General features: G+C 36.4%; 1 protein-coding gene across 5 annotated transcripts in view; it reads right to left on the reverse strand.

Moving 5' to 3' along the window:
• Positions 1–16,217, reverse strand: part of Tenm1 (teneurin transmembrane protein 1) — an 803,700-nt gene extending 787,483 nt beyond the window's left edge. For all 5 annotated transcript variants that reach the window (XM_031355201.1, XM_031355294.1, XM_031355365.1 and 2 more), the window contains exon 1: positions 15,829–16,217. The gene's annotated coding sequence lies outside the window, so the exon portion shown is untranslated. The remainder of the gene's footprint in view (positions 1–15,828) is intronic.
• Between the last annotated feature and the right edge of the window lie 897 nt (positions 16,218–17,114).

The following is a 17,114-nucleotide window of genomic DNA, read 5'->3' on the forward strand; positions in this document are numbered from 1 at the left end:
CTAACCCATGTGAGGGCAACAACGGTGCATATCTTCCTGTGGACCAGGTGCCCCCAGCCTGGTCTTTCCCTTGATAATGCAGTACGGCACTCCCATCTTTTGACACAGGGCAGGCAGGAAAACCACCAGCTCAATGGGGTCTATATCATGGACAATCGCCACCAGCTGAGCCTCCTTGTTCTCTATCAAGGTGGAGACTGTATTGACTTGCTTGGAGAAGGACAGGTGGTCTCTTAGTTGGGACGTCCCCTTTGCCAGCAGCTTTCTTCTCAGCACGGGCCAGTAGCCTTTGCTTCTTCTCTTGCTCTGTCTCTGGCCTCTACTTGTGGGCAAGCTTAAGCAGCTGAGTAGCTGTCCGCCTGTCCAGGGCCTGGGTGAACTGGTTAATGGCAGGAGGTACTTTGAACCACTTACAGAGGATGGCTCTTTGCCACTGCAGCCTGATGTAGTGGGGCCATTTGATGAAGCATATTAAATCTCTTTTGGGCTATTTGTTTTACTGCTTTTCTCTCCATATATATGTGTGTGCATGTATGTATGCATGTATGTATGTATGTATGTATATGTGTCTATATTTTATTAACTTATTATCAAAAATATTGTCAAAATATTGGTAAATAATTATTTATTATTTCAAATTATTATTAAATTATTATCAAAATATTGGTAAATAAAATGTATGTACTAAAGTAATTTAAAATGCAATCAGTATAGAAAACCGTATTTAAAATACATGATTCTGTTTTGTGTGCATTTCCATTTCTGTAATGAAGGTATTATCCTGTATTGATAGATATATTTTAATTCCTTAAAAAAATTCCATTGTAGAAAAGGTAGTATTGAAAATCAAAGCAGAAGAAAAAGAAAATGTCAACTTTAAACTTTAACATTTTGATATTTTATGATTGACATTTAATTAATCTTGTGGCACCAATTTATCAATCAACTAATTCCCAAATCTACTTCTTTTATATTTGGAAATTCTCAAAGGTGAGAACACATCTTTCAAAAACTCTATGCGTATATCAAGATAAAAGACAATATTTAAAGGCATTTTTAAAGAACATAGGCCAACAACATCATTGTCACCTTTGGAAAAATATCACTAAGATGGCCATGTACTGATAATAGAGTATGATATTATTACTAATGATTCCCATTCCCAATGTACTGTGTATAAATCATTCATAGTAAACTGAATAGTGCTCTTGTTTAGTTGTAATCTAATTGCTCTATGTCCATTTTTATCACTGTTAATGCTGCTCAAAAAAAGGCATAGTTCTGCTCAAGTGTTGATGTGGTTCTATAATAGTGCTGTTAGAATCTTTCAAGGGAAGATACTTCAGTACATACTGACATCTAGACTACAAAATTATTCCTGTCTCTCCTGCTGAATATACCAGAGTAAGTCTGTAGAAGTTGGCTTCATACCCATAAGGCTGATTCTTCAAGGAAGCTAGCAAAAAAAAAAAAAAATTACTTGAAAAAATAAACTGTCCTATATGTAGCATTTTGGCTTAGTGAGGTACACAGAGAAATGAGAAGAAAACTGGCTTTAAAAAGATATAGCTCTTCTCTGCTCACTTCAGAATTGCTTTCCTGCTTCAGCATTTAGAAGCGAATCACCCCATTTAAGATTATAGAAGGCCAGTGTATAGGTTGATCTATGTCAGATACCCCAGGTTACATGCCATTGCTTACAAGTTGCCAAAATGTTCTACTTCCCTTCCTCTTTACAAATCTCTATCTCACCCAAGAGTTCATTCCCAAAAGGAAGAAACTGTTCAATGACTTTATGTTGTGCTAACCACCATTTAACAAAAAGAAGTTAGAATATTTGAGAGTATTGGCACTGGAATGAGGCAAATAATGTATACCAGATGCAAAATAACAGAAGCCATAAACATTAGAAAGACAGCCTACAGAACTGACTTATGACTTAGAAAGGGCCTACATCTTGACAGCCAAGTCATAAATCCAAATCTAGACAGCTCATTAAGAGACCATCTAGTCCAGACTTCAGATTCTATGACCTCTCGTTTGATCCTATGAAAAGAATAATATTCTACTGTCTTCACAAAGGAGGTACTTAGTGTCTCTAAATAATTGCCATCCGCAAATGGAGAGGTAATTAGTGAATTGAAGGTAAGCAGATGAGACTTAAAAAATCTGACTCAAAATGTTAATATAAAATATGAATATATGGATGTACATTTATAAAATATACATGTGTATACCCGGAATTGCTATCTTCAATGGATTTCAAAAGAATAACTTCTATTAGTTTAATAAAATTGTCATTTAATTATTCAATTTCTTAATAAATTTTAGCTGTAGGTGCTATATTAACACACTTCCTATTTACAAAGCCCTTGGGTAGCACGTCAGTCAGTCTACTTTATTTTACTAATGATGATACCTTTCCATGTTGCTTCCCATGCTTTGAAAACTCAGATGGCGATTTTTCTAATGGAACCTTTACTCAAGGACCTTGTAGAAAATAATTGTGTTAATAACAGAGACAGTTTCCCCATTACAATGATCTGTGCTCCTCGACAATTAATGTCTCTCCACTCTGGATTGTCACCTTTTTACCTCAGGGCCTAAAGAACTTTTACGTTTACATTATTGGATGCAGCTTCTTTTCTTTCTGGCAATATGGGCATTTCTAATGATGAGACCTGCCAAAAGTTGTCAATGCTATTTATCTTCTTTTCCATTAGAGGTGACTGTGGCTGACTTGCCAAGTAATCTGTAGTCTAACTTCACTTAATTGTTATTACTACACGACATGAAGAAATATAGTGAGTAATCACGTCTGTTTTACATGAAGCAAATTCTTAGTGCTTTTCACAGCAATATAAAGAAGCCTTAACTTGCCTAAAGTTCCCCTAACATCCTGTTCAGATACTGACAGAATAAACCCAGCTCTCTCTGGTTCTCTAGTAAATGAAGACTAGATTGCATTAGTGGCTTTCAATTATAACACTTGCCTGTGGAGCTCTTTAAACAAAACTCCAAAGTACATTTCTATCTGATTTGTTTACCTCTACCTCAGTGGTTCTGCTTTAGGGGATCACACATCAGATATCCTGCATATCAGATATTTACACAATGATTCATAACAGTAGCAAAAATAGTTATAAAGTAGAAACAATAATAATTTTATAGTTGGGAGTCACCACAATATGAGGAACTGTACTAAGGGTCATGACATTAGGAAGGCTGAGAACCACTGCTGTAGCTACATCTCTTAAGGAGAAAGGTTTATTTTAATCTACCATGTAAGGTTTACTTCAGTGCACCAGTAATTATTTTGTGCATTGTATTTACTCTTTCTCTTGTACATATACTGTGATAATGCAAGTTATATAATCTATTATAGAACATCTAAAAGTACAAGAAAGAAAAAAATAAAAGCTGCCTCCTATCTCAAAAGACCTCCCAAAACAGGACTTTTTTGTTTTTAATAATTTTGTGCATCTATTTTCAATCTTTTTCCCTACATGGATACAGGGCACATACAGTCACTTATCTGACTTTTTTTATTTGGCATTATAATATTCACATTTTCCTTTTACATAAAATATTTGTAAACATCATCTGTAGTACACATAAAATATTGTATTTTCTCAACAGTTCATAAATCACTTAGCAATTCCTTTGTGGAACATGTATTCTACCATTACAAAAAATGTTCTGTAAAAAACAAAACAAAAAAAAACAAAAAACTTTGCAAACAAATATTCTTTTACATTAGAACAATTCTCAGAAGTTAAAGTTCCTGGGACAAATGATAACAATACTGTTTTTGTAATACTAGGAGTAGAACTCAGGGTTTACATATGCTAGACAAATGTTCCACCAGTAATCTACCACCATAGTGGCTGTGTACAAAATTCCTAATGATTTTGCAGAAAACTGCCAAATCTCGACCAATTAGTGTTCTATCAGGTCTTTATTATCTCTTATTAAACTTATATTCCCTAAGCGCTTCCTACATGTAGGGTACTATTCTATTTTACATGGATGGGTGCAGTAGTAAACAAAAAGGCTAGTAGCTCATGGCCTTGTGGAGCCCATATGCTAGAGGAGTTGATAAATTATAAACAAACAAAACCACAGTAAGATACCAAGTATTTCTAACTAATAAGAAAAAAATGGAGGCAGAAAATGGGAGAGGAAAATGATGAAGTACAACACAAATCAATACAAAGGGGAGAGAACGCAGTTATGATGAAAGGATAATAATTTAAACATATGAATAAAATGAGAAATACGACCAATAGGAATCTGGAAAAATTATTTTAAAAAAATAGAGGAAAATGAATGCCTAAAGTTCCTGGGTAACAAATCGCTCATGGTATGTTTCAGAAACAAAGCAGAAGGCAAAGTGTATAGAAGGTTTTGAGCAAGTTTGGATAGAAAATACAGTACATAGTCTGATAGCAGAATAATGCAGACTCTTGCAGGCCTTGATTTTTTTCTTAAATATTTAAATTGTATTATATATATGGTAAGTTTGATTGTTCTCTAACAAGTAGATAAAAGATAAAAACCCAGATCTTAATGAAGTTTAAAAATCATACTGGCTGTGGTGTCTAAAACCATAGAGGGGCAACAATCAATGGAAGAATCTTTGTGAATGTTATTACCTAGTCCTAATTAAAAAATGATGGCTTGGTTGAGGGTGTTAATGATTAGCAGGGAAAAAAAATGACTCATATAATATAGACTAGAATTTGCAGGTAAAATCAAACGAGTAAGCCATTTGTTAATTGGTTTGATTATAGGCTTTACCTGTCAGGAATGACTCTTAAGAATTGGGTCTCTGGGCTGGAGAGATGGTTCAGTTGGTTAAGAGCACTGACTGCTCTTTCAGAGGTCCTGAGTTCAATACCCAGTAACCACATGGTGGCTCACAACCATCTGTAATGGAATCTGATACCCTCTTCTGGTGTTTCTGAAGACAGCTAATTTGTACTTACATACATAAAATTAAAGAAAGAAAGAATTGGGTCTCGAACAATTATACTATCTTATTAATAAATGCCTCACATATATATTTTTCTGCATTGTTTCTGTAAGTATTCACATATATCTATACACATCATAAGAAGTTATTCACTTTTCGCAAGTGAAATTTGACAGGTATATAATAAAATTTCTTTTGATAACTGAAATTTGACTTTTAAAAACAATACCAATTTGCATTTGTATTTTCTCTCATGCACTATATTTTTCGTGCCCTTTACCTAGTGGCATGTACAAGGTCCTGTGTACTTAGATTTTATTTCATTGTTTTGTTTTCCTCTTGGCTTATATCATAACTTCCCATGGAATATGTCCTCTTGTGTCTCTAACATCCTTAGTGCAATATTTTTGAAACTGTCGTACTTGCTTCCCTTCTTATTTTCTCTACAGTCTGTAGGGGATCCTAATTACTCATTCTTGTAAGTTTAACGACTGTGTTTGCTAATGGTACCCGAATATCCACCTTCAGAACTCATAATCAGTTCAGCAATTTAAATCATCTAAAATGTAACTCTGTTTTGATGTCTTTGTGCTGTTGCACATTAAATAAATCCAAACCTCACCTCATTGTCCACTCAAACATTTTTTTTTCTTTTATGACCCTTATATTGCATAATGAGTCTTACAGTGTGTTCCATAAATTTCTCTTCTTTTCATTGTCACTGTCACAGTTTGGTTCACACCCTGAGAAACTTTTACACTTGTAGTATAGTCTCTTCACATATCTCACTCTTAATCCAGTTTAACCTATCTTCTTCCATAGAGGAATTACCTTTTAAAAAGAATCACACTCCTAGGAAGAAACAACTCCAACTGAGGGAATGCTTTAATCAGATTAGCCTGTGGCCATGCTTATGTGGCATTTTCCTGATTGCTAATTCGTATAAGGCCCAGCCCACTATGGATGACACCTAACATAGGTTGTATGAAGAGGCTGAATAAGCATGTCCCAGGGTACAACTCAGCAAAAAGCCTTCCTCCATGGCTTTTGATTCTGTTCCTATCTCCTGGTTCTTGCCTCCAGCTATTGTCCACACTTCCCCCAATAATTAATATAGTCTGCAAGTTAAAAGAGAACCCTGTCTTCCTGATTTGATTTTGGTCATTGTATTCATCATGGTAAGAGAGTAGATTAGAATAATTGGTCACCCCTACGTCATCTTAAAACCTACCACCAACTCAACAGTGTAGACAATTTCTGGTTTTAAATATAGCAACTTTCCTGTCTATTTCTTTAATAAGCATCAAGAAAATTACCTTTTTCTAGAATAACTCTCCATAGAAGTAAATTCACCCATCCAGAACATAAGTACTAAACATAGTATACCAGTCACATGCAGAAATACCAAATGAGAAATTATGTTTGCTCCTATTCTTCAGACCTAGGTAGAAAGTACTTCTATCTGGAGTAGGTATGCTCTGTAGCTAGTTTAGCCTGTGCCCTTTCATAGTCCTTATGTGATGCAGGATGTGAGTCTTTCTATTCTCTACCAGTGGTTCTCAACCTGTGGATTGTTACCCCTTTCCAAGTCATATATCAGATATCCTCTATATGAGATATGTACATTACAATTCATAACATTAGAAAAATTAAAGACGTGAAGGAGCAATAAAATAATTTTTTGTTTAGGGGTCACCATAACATAAGGCACTATATTAAAGTGTTCCAGCAATACGAAGGTTGAGAAGCACAGCTCTAACTAAAATATCCAGGGGTACTCAATAAGAATTAATTTAAGGATACAGGAAAAAAATGGCTTAGGCAGAATGAACATGTATTGCTCCTATAGAGGATCGAATTATAGTTATTAGCATCCATATCAGGCAGCTCAAAAATACGTGTAACAGTTCCAGAGTATCTGACACTCTTTGGGGTGCCTCCATGGGCTCCTGTATACACATTTCACACACAGATAAACACACACATACACACACACACACACACACACACACAGAGAAAGAGAGAGAGAGAGAGAGAGAGAGAGAGAGAGAGAGAGAGAGTTTAAAAATCTAAAAAAGAATTAATTTAAGCAATCTATGCTTTATAAAGCTTTATCATGTTTGAGTTTCCACAATATTATGGTTATTGCTCTTAGAGAATTCCTTTCATGATCATATTAGACCTATATGTTTGTCTTCAAGAATAGGTAAATCTTTTGAATCAGTTTGTGTAGTGAGCTAAATAGAGGCATTAGTAAAATTTCTTCAAGAGTATTAAAAAATTATCAGATGAAAAGCTTTTGTCATGAAGAGTGTTCTTTGATATATGAAAAAATTTATGTAAAACTGAATCTTTTGTTAAAAGAAAAGGTCACCATATGACACCTAAAGCTCCTTTAGAGGAAATGCATGGAAGTATAAAACCTATTATTCCTACATTCTGTGTAAATATTGATTATATTGCTCTGCACCTTGAGCAGCCAAGTCCCACTAAGTAGTTTACTGAATGTGTGGGACAAGTATTCTCTCATATTTTATACATTTGCTTAACTGTTGTATTCCATTGTCAAAACATCCATTGTGAGAATTCCCCTTGTTGTGATAAGTTAACCATTACAATATTTCCCTAGTACTGGATTCTAATTGTTTACATTGGAATTATCTCACCTTCACAAGTTGTTAAATCTCAAATAGGAGACTAGGACAAAATAACGATAATTAAAAAGTAGCATGCTTGTGCTAAAATTTCATTGATTTAACAGTCCAAATTTAAATGCTGCTACACCTACGTGATGAGATTTTATTATACTAACCATCAGAAATTCAAAAATATGAAATATTTTGAAGTATACTCAAAGTAAGCCTTCAATAAAGAATATAAATCCAGGGCTGGCAAAATGTCTCAGGGGTAAAGGCACTTGTCATCCTGCATAATCGCCTGGGTTCAGTTTTCAGTACCCACATGGTGCAAGAGGAATAGAATTCTTGCTTCTTTACTTTGTCTTCTGACCTTCACAAGTGACATATGTGTATATCTACATGTGCACACATATAAATATAAAGAAATGTAAAATTAAAAGAATTTGAATCCAGAAAATTTGTGTGATGTTACAGCTCCTACTCAATTGCACAGCCCTGTTTCTTAAAGGTAACTAGATCTCATTAGTAAAATTCAAACTATCTTCTCAAAATAATTTTCTTTGTTTGAATTGCCTAGCAATTCTACCAGAATTGTTGTATGTTGCTTAAAGCTTTACAGGTGTAGTGGAGGCTCAGTCAAAGAAGCATATTTCTTTAAAATATATAGTAAACAACAGAGGAGATTGTTATGTGTCCGTACACAATGCTTGTGAAATTGATGTAAAATGTACATATACTTTTAATAAATATTCCCTAGAGAAAGCAATTGCATGAACACACATAGACACACACACACATACATTTATATTTTGTGGCTACTTCATAGAGCAGGAGATCGCACATCAATATTTCTCAAATGTTTGCAATTAAGCAAAGCAGCTTTAGAAAAGGAAATCATTAACATCAAAAGTAAGGGACATAATACACAGACTATAAATTGAAAATGTTGGTCAGAAACATTGTGTTGTTGATAGCAACTAAGTTAGCTAGGAATAGAGCCAAAATTTCAGGTTTAGAATGCTTCCAGCCACTGTGCAGTTGTAGTGTATTTATACACCTCTATATTTAAACACAGGTGGTAATTAGCAAGATTGAGACACCTTTAATAAGGCATCATCATGGGTGCAAAGGATGTGTAGCATAAGATGAGTTCATTATCAATAACTTTCCTGAATTAATCATCTCTTAGGATATTTAATTTTAAATGTACCTGAAAAAAATCTGGATTATTGAGATGGGCCATCTGTAGTATTTTTTCTACTTTAGCTGAACAATGGAAGAATTTTCTTTACATATCTATATGCAGCTGGGTTGCTGGGGTGATGATGTCTAATAAACCAATTGTCCATTTAATCTGGCACCTTCTCCTTGACAGGTGTCTAAACCAGATAGAAACATTAGAGGTAATAGATGGACTTAGAATCCACCAATTAGGCAGAACCATGCAACTGAGAAATTTTCTCTTTGACCTTAGCCAGTAATAAGATTTTTTCCCTTAAGTATGCAAACGGAGCGTCATTTACTTTTATTTTGGCCAATATACAAACCCTCATTCATATAGGCAGCTAAAAACACTAAACTAATTCCCCAAAAAGTGAAAATGGAATTTCTTTAATATATCCATATTTGAATTCTACTGAGAGTGACTCTATCTGCATCAGCACGCTCAATATTGATAATATATTTCATCTAAATAGGAAAACAATTGAATAGTAAGTATATTATACTTTGAAAAGAGAAATGAAGGCTATCATTCCTTCAAACCTGAGCATTTCGCTATACAACGAAACGTGATTTATCAGATAGTGTGAAGCAAACAGTTAATATACTATTTCATTATTTCCCTAAACTGTCAAGTACTTGCATCAAGTTTAAAAGAAATCAACGTGATAGAGATGATTCAAGTATTAGGTACTCTGTGTGTGCAGCAGTGATGAGTGACCTGGTTTTGGGTTTGTAATTATATAGGTATAGTTCAAATAAACAAACAGCAACAAAACAGCTAATAAAATAGACACACTTCAAAATCCAGCCACAGAGCACTGATATCCCCAATAATGCAAAACTGTAAACAACTGTTTTTTTCTAAAATTTTAAATAAGTACCCCATTCTATCATTCATAATTATATATCCTATATTTTAAAATATCTTCATTTAAAACATTAAACGCCTTCTGATCTTTCTATGACAAACAAATATGCCTTTTTTTCATTACAAAATCCTCACTAAGGAATTGTTTTTTCTTAGCCATAATATAAAAAAAAGTTTGAAACAATAATTTGCAAGAAAAACCCATTAGATTCTCAGAACCTATAGCTGGCATTGCAAAAGACAGCATGAGTTTCAGTTCAGCTCATATTAGAGACTGTGATTCCAAAATTCAATTTTATAAGTTGTAATCAGCCACAAAAATGTTATAGCAAAATATGAGAAACATTAAAAGGCAATTTCCTCATTGTTGACTACTTATCAAATGACAACTTAGTTGATTAAAATTAAAACAATCAGCATGCTTTATAGTGATGAGTGCAATAATTCTTTTACAAATTCCAAATAAATGCATTCAAATACATTTGGTCTCTAATAAAAAAAAGTGGGACATAGATATTTTAACAGAATTGCTTTTCTATTTAAAAAGGGAAAATAACCCATAGTACTGGGAAATTCAAGTACCACTTGTTTTTAGTTTTACTGTGATAACTAAGTAGGGTTCTTCAAAGTCTACAGGCCCATAACTTGAAAGAACATATTTTTCAATGTAATAGTTATTACAAGACTATTTTAAGACTGTGAATGCTCTATTAGAACAAAAAAAATGAGTTTTGGACTACATAAATACTAACAAGAATAGACAAATCAAACCTCTATTTCTATGACTACTTTCAAAGAACTGCTTGAGTAGAAACAGAAGAGGTTTATCAGTAAAATCCTAAAGAAAAATTGGCAGAAATTTTGCTTGCTTCATAATTTATTTTTGACAAATTCATTGTTCCAACCTTTTCAGTTACTTTCAGGGACCAACAGGCTGACATGAAATTAAAAAGGAGGCTCCTGTTCTGAATGAGTGACTCTCGGCTGTCTATCCCATCTAGTTTCCATGGCAGTAGAAGGACTGTTGGGAAATGAGTTATAGAAAAAATCACAAGAAGCTAACATGTCAAACCCATTAAGTTAATTTCTAAATTGATAAAACACGGGATGGGTGGTGATGTAAAAGAAGTACAGATTGAAGTTAAGGTGTTGCACTTTCTCTGTTCTAGAAAAGACCAGTCAGTACACTTTTGGTTTTGTATTAGTTGGGGAATGCCAGTAGCATCTCATATAAATTCATAGAAGGCTCTAAGATGACGTTTGGTGTATTATGTGTACCTTACAGAAATTCAAAGGTGTTAAAGATATTTGAGTGAAAAGATTTTTTTTTTTTTTAGTTTTGCATGCTTTCTTTTCTTGCAAAGATATCAGTGGCCATCATCCTGTTAAATGATTCCAAAACACTCAGACCCTGAAAGAAACATTTTCTTGAGCAATCAGAGGTTAGTCTGAATTGTCCCAAACAGTTGGCTGTTGCATTTGTGTCTTACCTAGGTATAATCATAGAGACTCAGATACAATCATAAATACCCAGAAAGCATATTAATCATGTTACAGACCTCTGAGAAACACAAATAAGAAGGCTCCTAAGAAACAGATTTACAAAAATGATCCACTAATCTGAAAACAGATTCTTAATACAATGTGTTGATTTTCTAGTTAACTTCATTCGTACAGTTAGAGTAGGGTAGAAGAGAAAACCCCAATATTTCAGAATCATTACATCACTTTAAAAACATCATCCGGGAGGTAGTGGCTATTTGGCATATACGCACATTTTACCATATGCTATTGTTTACCAAAAGTAGATGCTTGGGCAGGAAATACAATTCAGAATATTTTTTAAAGTTGTAAATTATCCAAGATTATACTTTCAGGTCTAGAAATAAGTATTAAAGTTACATAAGAATTTAATAGTTTTAAATTTTTATTAATGTTACTATTTTTAAAATAACAGTGATCCTCATCAACTGTAATTTTTGCTATCACTAAATAAAATGAGTTTTCTTGAATTATTTGTGGAAATATTAGCAGATAAATGAACATGTATGCTTTACAATGATTCTCAGTTCATACCATTGTGTTTAAATGTATTTAGTCCTATTTTCTATGAGTTTTCCATGTAAACAATATCTTTGGATTTGCTTAATCATACCAAATCACATGTAGCAAACTACAATATTACTATACATAATATAAGCTACATAATGGAACACTGATACTGAGGAAACAGCTGTGGTTGAACCATCAAGGTTGTTCACAATAATCAAAAGCTGGGTAAAAGCTTTTATAGCATTCACCTGCTCTAATTGTGCAGGGTGCTAGGTAGTACTTACTGTTCTCTGCATTAATAGAAATCACCAGGAAAAAAAGAAACTAAAAAATATAAATAATATTAAGACAGGTGATTCATGCTTTAATTTTCTCTTATTAATAATAGATAAGTATTATATCTCATAAGAGGGGTGTTTTATTTCATAAAGCAAGAAAACATAAGCTCAACCTCCATTAAAAAGAACGATCTAACCCAGTAGTCAGAATCTGCAGGTGATTGAAATCAGTTATTGTTTATGTGGAACGATTCTGAAATTTAAATTCTTTTAATTTCATTATAGCATTCACATTTGAAGTTATGGATATATGCTGGTAATCATACGGCAATAGCTTTTATCATTTTATCTACGTGTAGTTGTGCTAATAACCCAACTCAGAATTGGTTTTTTTCTAAGTGATAAGTGATGGGAAAGCTTTGTAAAATATTCACAAATCATTATGTTTGGGTTTAAAATTCATAGAAAATTAAGAATTATACACATGTAATTTAAATAAAATTAGCCAATGAATAGAAATAGCTAAGAAATCTTGGACGATTGCTTCCAAGAAAGTGTGTGTGTGTGTATGTGTGTGTGTGTTTGTGTGTGTGTGTGTGTGTGTGTGTGTGTGTGTGTTGGGGTGTGTGTGTGTGTGTGTGTCTGCCTACATCTTTTGAAGCATGCATGTGTGTGTGTGTGTCTGTTTGTGGGGGTGGGCATAAGGAGGTAACAAGTATGAATAATATGATAAAAATATTTCAATTAAAAATATCTTTGAATCAGGTACTCAAAGTACCAGTGTTATCTTGACCTCAAGTCATTCATAAGGAAATATATTCATAACTGGTAAATTAACATATTTTTGCAAACCTTAGGGAAATGATCAATCAAAATATATACTGAAGACTTAAGAGCTTTACTTAAATCGGAAACTGATAGACTTTCAGGAACAGGGAGCTGCAGGCAAACATTACATAAATTCTGAATGCCTATCTCCAACATAAAATCAAAAACATTTTTTTTTGGTGTTAGTTGTCACTAAAATTTATCACCACTTCTAAGTTTCTAAAATTGTCATAGAAAATAAAATCCCTTTGTTTCTGTTTTCAAAATTAACATCAAATAATAATTTTCAGTTTGATCATTTAAAATAATATCATACAGAAGAAATGTGACAGCTATGTTGTTCTCTTTCAGCAAGAATCTGTATAAAGGCCGGAGAAATGTACTCTGATGAGGGAAGCTATGCTCATGTCAATGTTACTTACATATACGATAGCCGAACTCAAATACTGAGACCTTTAGGACATCCAAACTTTGAAGTAGGGCCTTGGGGGAGTTGATAACTCCATATACTATGATTTACCTTTTTAGTACACCAATGTGTTTGAATATCTGAACGTTCAGGTAGCCATCATTACAGCACCATGATTCTACAAAACAATGTTTTGCTTTAAGCTCTCTATAATTTATCAAATGTTATGCCTATCAATCCATAATTGAGTCCTAGATGAAATAGCAAATACCATATCATTTAATCCCAAGTGTTTCCCCTAAATTTCTGTTATTGCTCCAGAAGGCAAATTTTATTATTGTCATTATCAAATGTATTATGTTGAGTATTCATTTATATAGTTGTTTGGCAGAAATACCTGTTTTGTTTTTTTTTAAATTATGATGAACAACTTGAAAAGTTTTAATGAATATCTAGAGCATGGGCTCATTTTAGAAAATACCTGAACCACTTTACAAATACATTTTATGGCTTAATTTTATTAGCATCAAAAGTTTGCAACCTTATTTTAGCATACTTGAAAACCTTTGACTACCCTTTAAGAACTTTGCCATAGTAAATTATTCAACATATTCTAAAAAGGCTTACGAACTTGGATAAAAAGGTCACAACTTGGATTTCCCTGTTCTGATATCTACATTTAAGAGTCATATGAAGCCTTATGCAAATTCATCCCCTCATCCGCACACACTGGGAGATACATAGAACACAGGGCAGAGGTAGGCAAGGAAACAAGTGCAGGGTAATGACTGAGCAGAAGTTAAAGCCGTGGACACGATTTTCATTAAAAATGAGCTTTCAAACCCTTTAGGTTGTGCTATGGCTTGACACTGTTCCAGTGCCCTCTGCTACAGGTCAGAAGATTTCAGAGGATGAAGGTATAGAGGATTTTTTTTTTCAATCAAAGGTACAATAGAGCAGACATTTGCAATGTCTTCACGGAACAGACTAAAGTAGCAATTGATGCTTACAGTGCAGTGTACCTGGCTTGCTAATTATAACTATAAAATAACAATCTCCAATTCAAGGAAGCTGCCTGTAATCCTTACCGGAAATATGATCAATTAAATGCTTATCTAAGGATACCTATTAAAGTTCTCTGGGGCACATCCTTTGCTATTGGTGTCTTCATTCAAATGACATTTAATTTCTCTCCTGCGACACAGGGAACTTCTCTTCCTGTTTCTTTGGACCACTATAAATACACGACTAGGTTAGTGTGCTCGGAAAAACCTATGAAGTTTGAGACAAATTCTGACCAATTGCTTTGTACTCAAGTAGAGTTTTTTTTTTCTAACCATATTAGCATATCTTCAGCAGCAGTGCTGCAGATCTGCTAAACTCAACATTGCCAAATGCAAGAACTAGCTGCAAGCCAGCTCTGGCCCCCGCCCCTATTCTCCCAGTGGTGAAACAGCCGTGGACAGGACATCCACTACTGGAGTGAGATCGGCTGTCTCTGCAATTGTAAACAATCAGCTGCACCCGGTTTGCTGAAATGTTTAAATCGGCTACTGGCTTCTAGCACATCCGCTCACCAAGTAGCGCTAAGGCTCTTTCCACACCTCCAGGCAAAGCATCTTAAAACTGAATTGGCAATCCGCCTGTTCCCGGAATGGGAGAAGCTGAGGTTACATTTCCCCAGGCATGCCTAGCGGGTGTTTGGCTCTCGGCAGATGTACTGGCTATTGCTGAATTCTAGACACCACGTTTTCAGGATGAAACGCAGAAGCACACAATCCCGCACAGATGAGCGTATGCTTAAAGCCAACGCCGATGGCTACTGAAGCACCCAGTGCCCCGTTAGGATTATTTCCTTTGACACAAATTGGGGTATTGGAGAACACATTGGGTGGGGCCTCAGTGAGGGTTCTGGCGTTCCCCTAGAACTCGAACTCCCTGAGTGAGGGTGGAATAGCAATTCAGAAGCAAACAGGTTCTACAGTACGTTCTAGCCCTTGGGCATCTTCTTTCAGAGAGAGTAGTAGGTGACCCCGAGTGGCAGAAACCCGGTGGACGCTCCAGGTGGGAACTAATGAAGGAAGTGATCATCTCCTTCATTTTTGGGTACAGCCTCCCCACCTGCCACTCCAAGCATCTTGGTCCACTTGTTAGAGTGCCTTGGTCTGCGCGAAAGCGGAGGCGAACAGCCCTCTTACCAGTACTGAAGGAGTTGGTTGGCAAAAGTGCCACCTGGGAAACCCACGAAACCTGCGAAGGACAGTGTCCCTATAGTGTCCGCTGGAAGCCTAAACTGACAACAAAGCCAATCTCCCATCTCTCCTGAGAGGTCCATATCCCTGGGGCAGAAGGAGACCCAGAGAAAAGGTTGCAGAGGCTCTGTTTCCTCCACCAGGAGTCCCAGAGCGGGCGCAACCAGCTTTTCAAGATCAGGAGTCACAATCCGCAAATGCATTCTATCGCATCCTAGGGGGGAAGTTCGCCCAGAGTCCTTGGGGCGGAAGGGAGGCAGGATCGAACGAGAAGGAAGTAAGAGCCAGAAGAAGCGGACCTACCTAGTCCAGGCGCAAGTTTCAGTGATGTCCTCAGGTGCGGTCCCCCGCCTCCTTGCCAGGTACTCGGCTCTGGCCGGTGCTGTAAGTGCACTGGACTTAGGTCGTCTTTGCTGGTTCCTGCGGGAAATGACTGTAAATCCACATTACTGTTCGAGCTGCCGCTCGGGCCCCCGCATCGCTCTCCTCCAGCTGGCGGCGGCGGAGCTCTCAGCCCGCGGTCGCTTGGGGGCAGGAACCGAACCTGGCTACTGTTGTGCCAGTGGAAGATCACTGCCAGGAGGGTGTTTGCTTGGGGATCGGTTTTTTTTCCTTCTTCAAGATAATGTGTATATGTCTGTATGGAAGTGAGCGAGTAAGTGAGTGTGTGTGTGTGTGTGTGTGTGTGTGTGTGTGTGTGTGTGTGTATGTGTATGTGTGTGTGTGTGTGTGTGAGAGAGAGAGAGAGAGAGAGAGAGAGAGAGAGAGAAAGAGAGAGAGACAGACAGAGACAGAGAGACAGAGAGACAGAGAAAGAGAAAGAGACTGACAGAAACAGAGAGAAAGAGACAGAGAGAGAAGCACAGAGAGAGAGGAGAGACACAGAGAGATCAGAAGGGGTAAGACAAGCCCCCTGGGCACTAGGAGGTGAACTCCAGGCTGAGCCGGAGCTCGCCGCGCGGCCGGGTGCCGGGCGTCTGCACCGCTGTTGGCTGTGCTGATGTTGCCCTGGCCGCTGCCGCCGCGCTCTAAGGCTGGTCGCGGTTGTGCAAAAAATGTTTCTCCGCTACTCGAGACCAAAAAACCTGCCCTGTCTACTGAGCATGCCCGGTTTGACAGCTTCACAGCCTAGGCTTTTTTTTTTTTTTTTTCCTTTTTTTTTCTTTTCCCCAAGACTCCAGGTTTTAGCCGCAGCTGAGCCCCGGGAGGTGGGGGTTGAACTGGGAGGAGCTGGAGGAGGAGGAGGAGGAGGAGGAGGAGGGCTGAAGGAGCAGGTAACGAGCAGAGGAAGGGAAGTGGAACTGAGAATGGTCAGGACTGTTTGAGGGTGAAAAGAGGGCAGGAGAAAGATGGGTACCGGAGCAAAAGGCAATATGGACAAACAAAATTTAGATTTCATACCACACTAGGATGGTTTCTGATCTCACATGACCAGCACTTATCGTTTATCATTATTTCCTCCAGAGGATGAGGTGGAATGCAGACTTCGAAGGAGTGTTTGTTAATCTCAGAATCAACCCGGGACAGTGTTTCCCATTCATGATGTGCACAAGCAGATACACAGGCACCCGCGCGCACGCACATACACA

The sequence above is a fragment of the Mastomys coucha genome, chromosome X (assembly GCF_008632895.1).
Source record: "Mastomys coucha isolate ucsf_1 chromosome X, UCSF_Mcou_1, whole genome shotgun sequence".
NCBI classification, from domain to species: Eukaryota; Metazoa; Chordata; class Mammalia; order Rodentia; family Muridae; genus Mastomys; species Mastomys coucha.